The 9,691-nt window shown below is 35.4% G+C and overlaps 1 pseudogene; it reads left to right on the top strand.

The window, feature by feature from the left end:
- Positions 1-1,856: 1,856 nt before the first annotated feature.
- Positions 1,857-2,183, top strand: LOC121827529 (eukaryotic translation initiation factor 1 pseudogene; annotated as a pseudogene).
- Positions 2,184-9,691: the final 7,508 nt, after the last annotated feature.

Below are 9,691 nucleotides of genomic sequence, written 5' to 3'. Positions count from 1 at the left end.
CTCTCTATATATATATATATATGTATGTATATATATATACATATATAATTTATTTATTTATCTATTTAAGATAGGAGTTATATGTGACTATCCTCAGTCTAGTGAATGGGAAAAGTTAATTGTTTAACAATAAAATAAGAAAATAATTTCAATATTTAATAGAAAATTCAGTAACTCAGAAGAATCTAAGTTAGGAACAAAACCTTTCTTCTAGCCAATGTAGTTTCCCTGACTACATAGCTGAAGCTTTTTATATTTAGCTCTTTAGAAAACTCAAATCAACTAAGCAGATTCAAAAGAATTCTGGAGCAGGATTTCTCAGAACGGCCACAATGTTCTGCTTTTCCTCATTTCTTCCCAAATCCCAAACCACAGTGCAGTATTCAACACATGCCTAAGCATCTTACCTGCTGTGGCAGAAGAAATGAAGCTAGCCTGTGCATCTGCTGTGAAACTCAAAACTGCACTCGATAGTCCCAGGCTTTTTAGATGAGATAGGAGACCCAAGTATGACTATAGAGGTGAGGTGGGAGAGAGGGAAGAAGGGAGAGCGGGAGACAGAGGAAGAATGCTGAGCTTGCCTTGCATCTGTCATCATCACAGGAAGAAAATGATTGTAGGGGTTATGCCCTTGTATGATACTCATGTCTATACCTAAGTCCTGTAAGTGACATGGACTCCTGTGACTTGGTTCTAGTAAGAATCATAGAATTTAAGAAGTACCTGGCATATCTAGATTTCTATTGAGAAGTTTCTTTGGGAAGACATAAACAGAAAAATTGTTGTGAAAGCCTTTGAAGAAACTGCTGTGGCTAATGTGCTGGTTAAGTTTTGTTAACTTGTTACAAACTAGAGTCATCTGAGAAGAAAGCACTTCCACTGAGGAACTGTCCTCATCAGATTGATCTATGTCTCTAGGTAATTTTCCTGATTAAGGATTGATATGAGAGCACCTATCCACTGTAGGTGATGCCATCCTTGAGACCTGTGGTCCTGGATCATGTAAGAAAGTTAGCTTTTCAAGACATGGGACACAAGCCAAAAGCAGCTTTACTCTGTTTTGAGCCTCTGTTTCTGATTGAGTTCTTGTTTTAACTTCTCCAAATGACCATCTCTGATTGAGACTTATAAACTGGATAAACCTGTTCCTCCCTAAGTTGCTTTTGGTTATGGCATTTATCACAGCAATATAAAGCAATCTATGAAAGAAATCATAACTCATTTATAGATTCCAAAATGGATTGGACAAAATAAGAGTCAAACCAAACTTCTCTGAGAAGGGGCTGGAGAGATTTCTCAGTAGTCAAGAGCACTCACATGGTGGCTCACAACTGGCTGTAACTCCAGGGAACACGACGCCATCTTCTTGCACTTGAAGGCACTGCACACATGTGCACAAACATGCATTCAGGAAGTTACTAATATACATAAAGTCGAAATAAAAATAAATCTAAGAACTTTGAAATTTATTTGACAAGAGTCAATGTTCTAATTGTCCCAGTGTGTGTGCTTTTTTGGTTGTACCTCATTCTGTTACCTCTAGGAGCCAGGAATAGCAGATAGCATGGGAAGCAATTCAGGCTCCATTTTAGGATCAAGGTCCCCATTAAACAGTGTTTGGCAGCTCCAACTTTCTCTAATAGAAAATTGATCTCAGTGAAAGATGTCATGCCATTTCGTTCCCCATCTAGTAAAAATCTACAAATTTTGGGTAGTAAAGAAGTTTATCCAGTCACTGAGCCGCCGCCGAGGACTCAGCTGCCTCCCCCTCGAGCCCCCTCGCTTCCCAACGCTCCGTCCCCCCCACCTCCCGCCCGCCTTCTCCCGCAGCCGCCTTCTGCAGGCCGTTTCCACCGAGGAAAAGGAATCATATATGTCCGCTATCCAGAACCTCCACTCTTTCGACCTCTTTGCTGATGCAAGTAAGGGTGATGACTCGCTTCCTGCAATGGTACTGTAACTGAGCGTCCAGAATATGGAGAAGTGCTACAGGGTGACCAGCGCAAGAACATATGCCAGTTCCTGACTGAGATTGGACTGGCTAAGGACGACCAGCTGAAGGTCCATGGGTTTTAAGTGCTTGTGACTCTCTGAAGCTTAAGTGAGGATTTCCTTGCAATGAGTAGAATTTCCGTTCTGTCCCTTGTCACGAGTTTAAAAACCTCACAGCTTGTATAATGTAATCATTTGGGATCTACTTTTAACTTGGACTAGTGTAAATCCTTCATGCAATAAACTGAAAAGAGCCCCCCCCCCAAAAAAAAAGAAGTTTACATGTTAGACCTGACCTCTTGCTTCAGTTTGAAATATCCAAGAAAGAATATCTTAATTTAGAGAACCCAGGTGTTTCAGGTGTGTTGGTTGAAGCTTTTATAGTTAATAGAGAAAAGTGAATTTTCTCCTGAATAATAATGTCTTCTTAACTTCTTATAGATATAGCTCCCTGGAATATATAGTCACTACACTGACCAAAGATGTGTTATTTATTTTGTATATAATGAAAAACATTGCAGATGTCTGAGTTCCATGTAGAATACTTAAGGCAATAATGGATTCCTACAATATTTACTGATAGTTACTCCATCTTTACCCTGAAGACCAGGTAATAGAGATGAGTAAATAATCAATTCAAAATTATTTATACTTTAGAATATGCTTTAATGTACAAACAATCCTTTTAAATACAATAGAATATAATATGTTACAATTCCAAGAAAAAGAAACATAGCCAACATGATTTGTTTAACTTGGTAATATATTGGGAATTGCATTTTTCTGTTATACTTTGGCTCCGGTGTTGGAACTGTTATTTGGAGATACTTAAACAAAATTATAGACACAACTGAATTTTTATTATTTGTTTTCCTCCTTAGACACACCATTAATCATCCTGTGTTCTCCTTGGTATATCCTCTTATATATCCTGTCTATTTGGAAGATTTAATTTTTGTCCTTTTCATTCATACAGATAAGAGAATTGTATCGTCAGAAGATTTCTTGGAATCTGTTTTATCCAAACTCCTGACATTGAAAATGAAACACAAAGTTTCAGGTGTGTTAGGAAGTCTGTGATTATCTGTTGCTTGCCTTCCTGCTTTCCTTTTCCCATTATGATTCACCTGCTCTAGCCATGAGACTTGCCAAGGACATTCTTATTTCTTGACCTTCCCTCTTTTGAGAACCCTGGATTCACAGATGTTGTCTGCAGCCTCTCACCATCAGAACCACTAATAATATCTTATAAATGACTGGCTATTTCATTTACTGATTTTTCTATATTTGTTTCTTTTTATATAGTCTGTACATTTCTTACCCCCTTTATTTGTACATGAACCTTTTGTGAATCTTTACACCCTAGCTGTGTGATAACTAGGGGAACATGCTAGGGGAACAATAAATATTTATGGAGCAAATTAATAAATGGAGAGAGTTGAGTAATCAGCCAATATACCTACTGAGGATAAAATCTCATTACTCTGGTCAAACTTCTCAATTTCTTCTAAGTGTTTTGACTTCTTTAACCCATTTCAAGCAAGAAATTCACACATGGGAAACTGCTGTCTATGATGCATTTTTATAGTTACTGAAGAGACTTTATATATTAAGTTATTGTTTAAATTGGGTTTGTAGATCTTTTTCACTGAATTTCTTTTTGCTTCTCACCTCTTTATGGAGCATCCTGCATAATTCACTCTATCTATCTTCCTGTTTCTTTTTGTTTTACTTCACATCATTAATTAGAATGGCTACGTTAACTTACGTGTGTATTTATCTTTCCTCTGTAAGATGTATCTTAGATACTTCATTCAGAACACTTAAGTGTGGAACATTGAGCTTATTTGTACAAAGCTGCATCTTTACTGTTCCTATTTTTTCTTAAGAAAGATAATCATGTGCAGGGTCTATATTTAAAAACCTTTATTATACAAAAGAACTGTGTGAATATAAGCACGTTTCTATATGTTATAAAACTTAAAAGCTACAATGTAGAAATTTAATTAATTCTCAGCTCAGGTTCATAAACGCCAAACATAAATGTTAAAATGGCAAAAATACTGAGCTCTGTATCTCTCCAGTTCACTTTTCTCACTCCACAAATTAAACCCACCAATGTGAAAATGCCAAATGCCCACTGAACCATTTCCAAGTTAATAACATTTCTGTACGAATCCATTTGGACTCACCCCTCCCCCACCAATCTGAAACATTTAATCATTTCAAACCCAGTCGGGTTTATTATAAATGAAATGCAGTGGCATTTCCAGGGTGCAAACTCCACAAACTGGATTCAATTACTAAATTTGCAGAAGGTTTCAGAAATAACTCACTGTTGTTCACCACGATATCACAAAGGGCTCAAAATGAGGGACATGATGTCCACATCCTGTGCTGATCTATCTTTACTTTATTTTCAAGATGTCTGTTTCTGGTATCATAGTTAGAAATATATTAACTGACAATAGACACAAAGTATAAAGCTGGCACCTCATGTATTACAGTCACAGAATTTTCAGAAAGATGTTTACTGTGATCAGCATTTTAAATAGCATGTTTTACGTAGCATTACTTTTCAAAGGTATCCATAGATGGTTCATGAAAAGACAAAGCACACAAACAATACATCTCTTTGGAATAATGAGTTAGGAAATACTGTACACACTTCATTGTTGGACATCAGCCCTATATTTTAGCATACTAGAGGCTTTAGCAATTCATGTATACATGACTCTTTTGCAGAGACATCTCATTCTGAGGTATTTGCTAATCAATTTAAATAATATTCATTAATTATTGTAATCCAAGAAGCAATTATGAAAGTTGAATCCCCAAATGGCAGGGTTATATTGTAAAGAATTAGTTGCAGAGGTAAAAGAGAAACTACTAAGCCTGACAAGATATCCCCAAGCAAATAGAAATCAGCAATTCAGGAAAACCAGTGTAACCCTCTAGGAATGTTGACATCATAGGAGCCACAATCCTGGCCATGAGACCAAATGGAAGAACATAGTAGACCTGCCTGCAGAGCTGAGTCATTGGACAGAGTTTCATCCTACCAAAGCCTACAACTACAGGAAAAGTGGTGCCAGACATCCCACTCTGTCAAGGTAAGACCCCTTATGTGTCACCTTATTCCTGCTTCTAAACCTTGTCATATTTCACGTTGGTTGTTTACAAACTGCTCTCTCTGGGACTGGTCCCTGGCAAAAGTATTCTCTTGTGTTTCAAAAGAAAGACAGATGATAAATCTGAAACACACAAAGTAATCTAAGTACTATCATGTTAGTATTTTGTGTAATCCAGCTGAGAAATATTAAGTTGTTTTTAAATAGTAATTGGTACTGAAATCAAACTTCCAATAATATAGTTGATGATTATGATGCTACTATCTTTCATGAGCAAGCATACCTAATACTCTAACATTCTATAATATTCATGTGGCATTTATTAGAAAATTTTATAAGAAATCTAATCAATACTTTTATAGTTAGAGCAAGCCTTTCAAAAACCAACATATTCAGAGCAGTGATTGGTAGCATTTGGCACAAGTCTCTGCTAATCAGATTAGAGAGTGTGTCTTTTTGGGTGATATTTTATGATGTTCATTTCGTTACAAATAGAGAACAATGCTTGCCCAGGCAGTATTTACCTCCACGTGTTCCTCTCTCACTATTTATCAAATGTATAATCCCAGGCTTGGCTCAAAAAATCACAGCCAGATGGACATTTATGTTTACCTGGTTCAAGTATGCCTGATTTATAGTACTTGGAGCTGCATGATAATTTAGACTAATAGTAGTTGCAAAAAGAATTAGATGAGAGAACCTAAACAATATTATTGATAAATTACAAACAGGTTTATTTTACAAGCAACTTAGACACCTGGAGCCATTAGCAATATGTAGACCATCTGTGTGATCTTGTTTACATTCCATTTTCTTCACTAGGGATCTGTAAAAACTCTTATACTTCCTTAGTCTCTGATTCTTATTCCTCATTTGCACCTAACTGCAGATGTATATTAAAAACCGACTATATGCCAGACTCCCTACTATTCAGAACTTTTCATGTATTAGATCCTGAGTGAAATATATGAGATGAGATTTTCTTCTTTTATTACAAACAAAAATAAGTATTCAGGTATCAATAAATCATAAATTGTAAATAAATATTAAACTTATATTTGAACTAATTTGTTAAATCACAGAAGTGCCTCTAAACCTTGTTCTTGTTATCAAGGTTTTATTGCTCTTGAATCACTTACTGGAGAATTGTTAAGGGTTTAACTGTCTTGATGCCCTTATAATAACTTTAATATTACAATTATAATCACGTACCTCTTAATTATTGGAATGTATTATGAGAAATACACCTTTATGTGATTTTTGTTGTTGTGCAGACAATGTAGAGTGCACTTATACAGATGTAGAAACTACAGGTGAATGACTCAGGTCTATAACCGCTAGAAAAGTGCTAGAGATTAGAAATCATTCAGCTTCATTATGCACTAGTTTGCCACCATCATAGACGTGCAGTCACATACTGAGTCATTGTTACTCAGAGTTTTCAGGAGTTAGTTGTTTTTATGATTAGCTTCTGAACATATGTAATACTCAATGTGGATCAATTTCCTTTCATAATGCATTTTTATTGCTATGCCTTGTATATTCTCTCTTACTTCTTGGTGCATTGTGTACCGTATCTACCTAGAGCTCAAGCAACCAATCAAAATCTTATATCATGGTTAAGAGAGCTTATATTTCTCCAGTTCACTGTTTTAGGTTATGTTATAAATATTTTCAGTGATTGCATCTATTTTGTTGTTGTTGTTGGATATTTTGACCAACATGGTTACACTGTAATTTAGCAGGCACTGATTGGTCTCTCAAATCTCACTTCCAGTAGCAATATGACTTTATTTCTCCTATTTCCCTGACTTTTAGTCTCTATATTGTGTTCTTCCATGGAATATCATTATTGAATACTCAAAATACAAAATCAACCCTAGGAAATTTTAACATATTATCTGTTTTAGCCATCAAAATAACACTATGCTGTGGATATTATTATTATTTACATTTTTCAAAAGACAATAGCTGAATAAGTAATCATGGGACTCAATCTGTGACAAAGTGCAGTGTATCTTCCCATAGTGCTCAAAAAACTGCTCAGGTAGGCAACATACATAGACTGCATGTGACAGTCACTGTTCATGGGGGAATCTTTTCATTTGTTTAGTTTAAAGCATTGAGGTCAAATACAGACCTTCTCCTCCTCTCATTTTTACCTGTATTACCCGAGGAAATCCTATCCATACTACTTTCAAATACATCCAAATGCTTTTAAATACTGTATGCAATCCTTGCTATTACAAATAACTATTATCCATTTCTTGACTTATTTCACTGATTAATATTAAGGATTCTTGTATTTATCAACTGTTTACATCTTTCTTCCATTCCACTACTCCTAGGTTTTTACCCTAAACAAACAAGTCTTTTAAAAATATAATTTAGGTAATGCCTTTTTTTTCCAATCTCTGCTTTTTCCAGTGACTCACTGTCTCATGAAGCAGAAGACAGAGCCCCAAGAATGGCCCAGACTATTGTACATGATTTTTTCTATGTGCAGGTATGCTTTCTAGACTTTCAAATCACTTTCCCTCTCACTCATTTCTCTGTAGCCACACTCACTACTTTGTAGTTCTCTAAACTCACTAAATATAATCTATTTTTGAATTTGTTCTTTATGCCTGTTAAATATAGATTGGAATGTTAAGTAATTATTTGTTGATAATGACTAATATCAATGAAAGGGAACAATGAAAATGACAGGTATGAATTATAGTTTGCATATTTTCATGTTTATAAAGTTTTATTTATTTCCTAAAATTTTTAAAGTGAAATATATATATACACACTTGATTTTTCAAGACAAGTTTTCTCTGTGTTGTTTTGGTGCCTGTCCTGTATCTCGCTCTGTAGACCAAGCTGGCCTTGAACTCACAGAGATCCTCCTGGCTCTGCCTCCTGAGTGCTGGGATTAAAGGCATGTGCCCCCATGGCCTGGCATGAATTTAATATTTATATGGTATTGTGGGTACATCAAGCCATAGTTTTTCATGTGTTACTAATAGGTCATAAATGCACAAACATTTATACAGAAGCCAATAAATCCCCTTGCACCTCTAAAACAACTTAAAAATACAAAGTCATCATGAAGCTGATATGTACCTTATTACACTTCTTGAGGAACTCTATAGGTGGGGTATTCTTGGACTGCAAATGGCTGTGTCTGTTAACTTTTACTTAACAGCAGCATACCCTAGGCAAAATTAAAAATCGCCATATCCAGGTCATACCTCAAATGAATTAAATCTTCCACTCTAGTTAAAACTTAATTAGCATGCTTTTTTGAAAGATTGAACCCTGTATTAAGTCAGTGTTAAAAATTACAGGAATAAGGAAATAATCTCGATATGCGGGAAGTGAGGAGAGAGAAGAAGCTTTGTTTGATATAAATGATGGTTATATTTGGTGTTTTAAAGAATGAACAATATAGTTCACCTAGTAGAGTGCTTGAGTAGTATGTACAGACAGAGCCAGGATTCAATCTCCAGCATCGTAGAAAATGAGTACTTAGGTACACAACTACAATCACAGCATTTGGGAAGTAGGGTCAGGGACTGAAAATTCAAAGTCACCTTTAAATGCATAAAGAGCTGGAGACACGCCTTGGCTGCATAATACCAGGTTACAATTTTTTTAAGGATAAAAATACATGCTAATGATAGAATCTTGGAGCCAAACCTACCAGACATGTTTGGATCAAATGAGATGATAAGCATTTTAGAGCTTGCAAATAAAAAAAAAACATAGAAGTTTCATTACTTGAAACATGAGTAACAAGATGAGTTTGATACCCATCTCCATATAACTAAGCAATATCTTGTTTCCACTGAGCATAGGTAGTTATTGCAAGATCCTGTGAGAGTGGGTAGAATGCATAAAAACAGCAATGCATTGCAGTTGTTCTGGCATATGGTATGAAGGTATGAATGCAGTAAGGAGCTGAGAAAAAAAATTAATGATTTATTATACAATTTCTAATCTGAGGCAAGAGTGTCAAATATATATTTTGCTAACAGATAGATAGATACCACTTAAGGACAGATTGCAGATAAATGTCTCATTTGCAAGGTAAGGTCTTTGTGCTTCAGTCAGAGACTATTGGGGCCCACTTAGAGTCAACATCATAGTACATCACCTAGGGAAATGAAGATTTTGCAATTAAACAGCAGGTTGTTCAGCTAGTTAATTCAGGACAAAAGTTCCACAGAGAAAGAGTCATACTCACTATTCTTGATAAATCAAGGTAATGTCTTAGAAAACTTTATTAACCTAGCCCTGAAGTACAGAATCATTTTTTCTTCCCCTTTTGTCATTAGAAATACACATCAGTTATCAGTGGCTTGTTGGTAGTACAAGGAGGTAACATTGGTAGAGCAGGAGAATTTACAGTCATAAAAATGTTCACAGGATTAAAACTTAGAAAATTCATTATTTGCTATAAAAAATTGGCCAATTATTATGAGTGCACCCAATTTAATAAGATACTGAGACTATTGTTCAGTAGCTGAGATTCCCTTTATTAGTTAAAATTGTGAACACATAAAATAACTATGAAATATTAT

The sequence above is a fragment of the Peromyscus maniculatus genome, chromosome 2 (genome assembly GCF_049852395.1).
Source record: "Peromyscus maniculatus bairdii isolate BWxNUB_F1_BW_parent chromosome 2, HU_Pman_BW_mat_3.1, whole genome shotgun sequence".
NCBI classification, from domain to species: Eukaryota; Metazoa; Chordata; class Mammalia; order Rodentia; family Cricetidae; genus Peromyscus; species Peromyscus maniculatus.
Note: the sequence above shows the minus strand (reverse complement) of the source record. Positions and strands in the feature narration are given on the sequence as shown.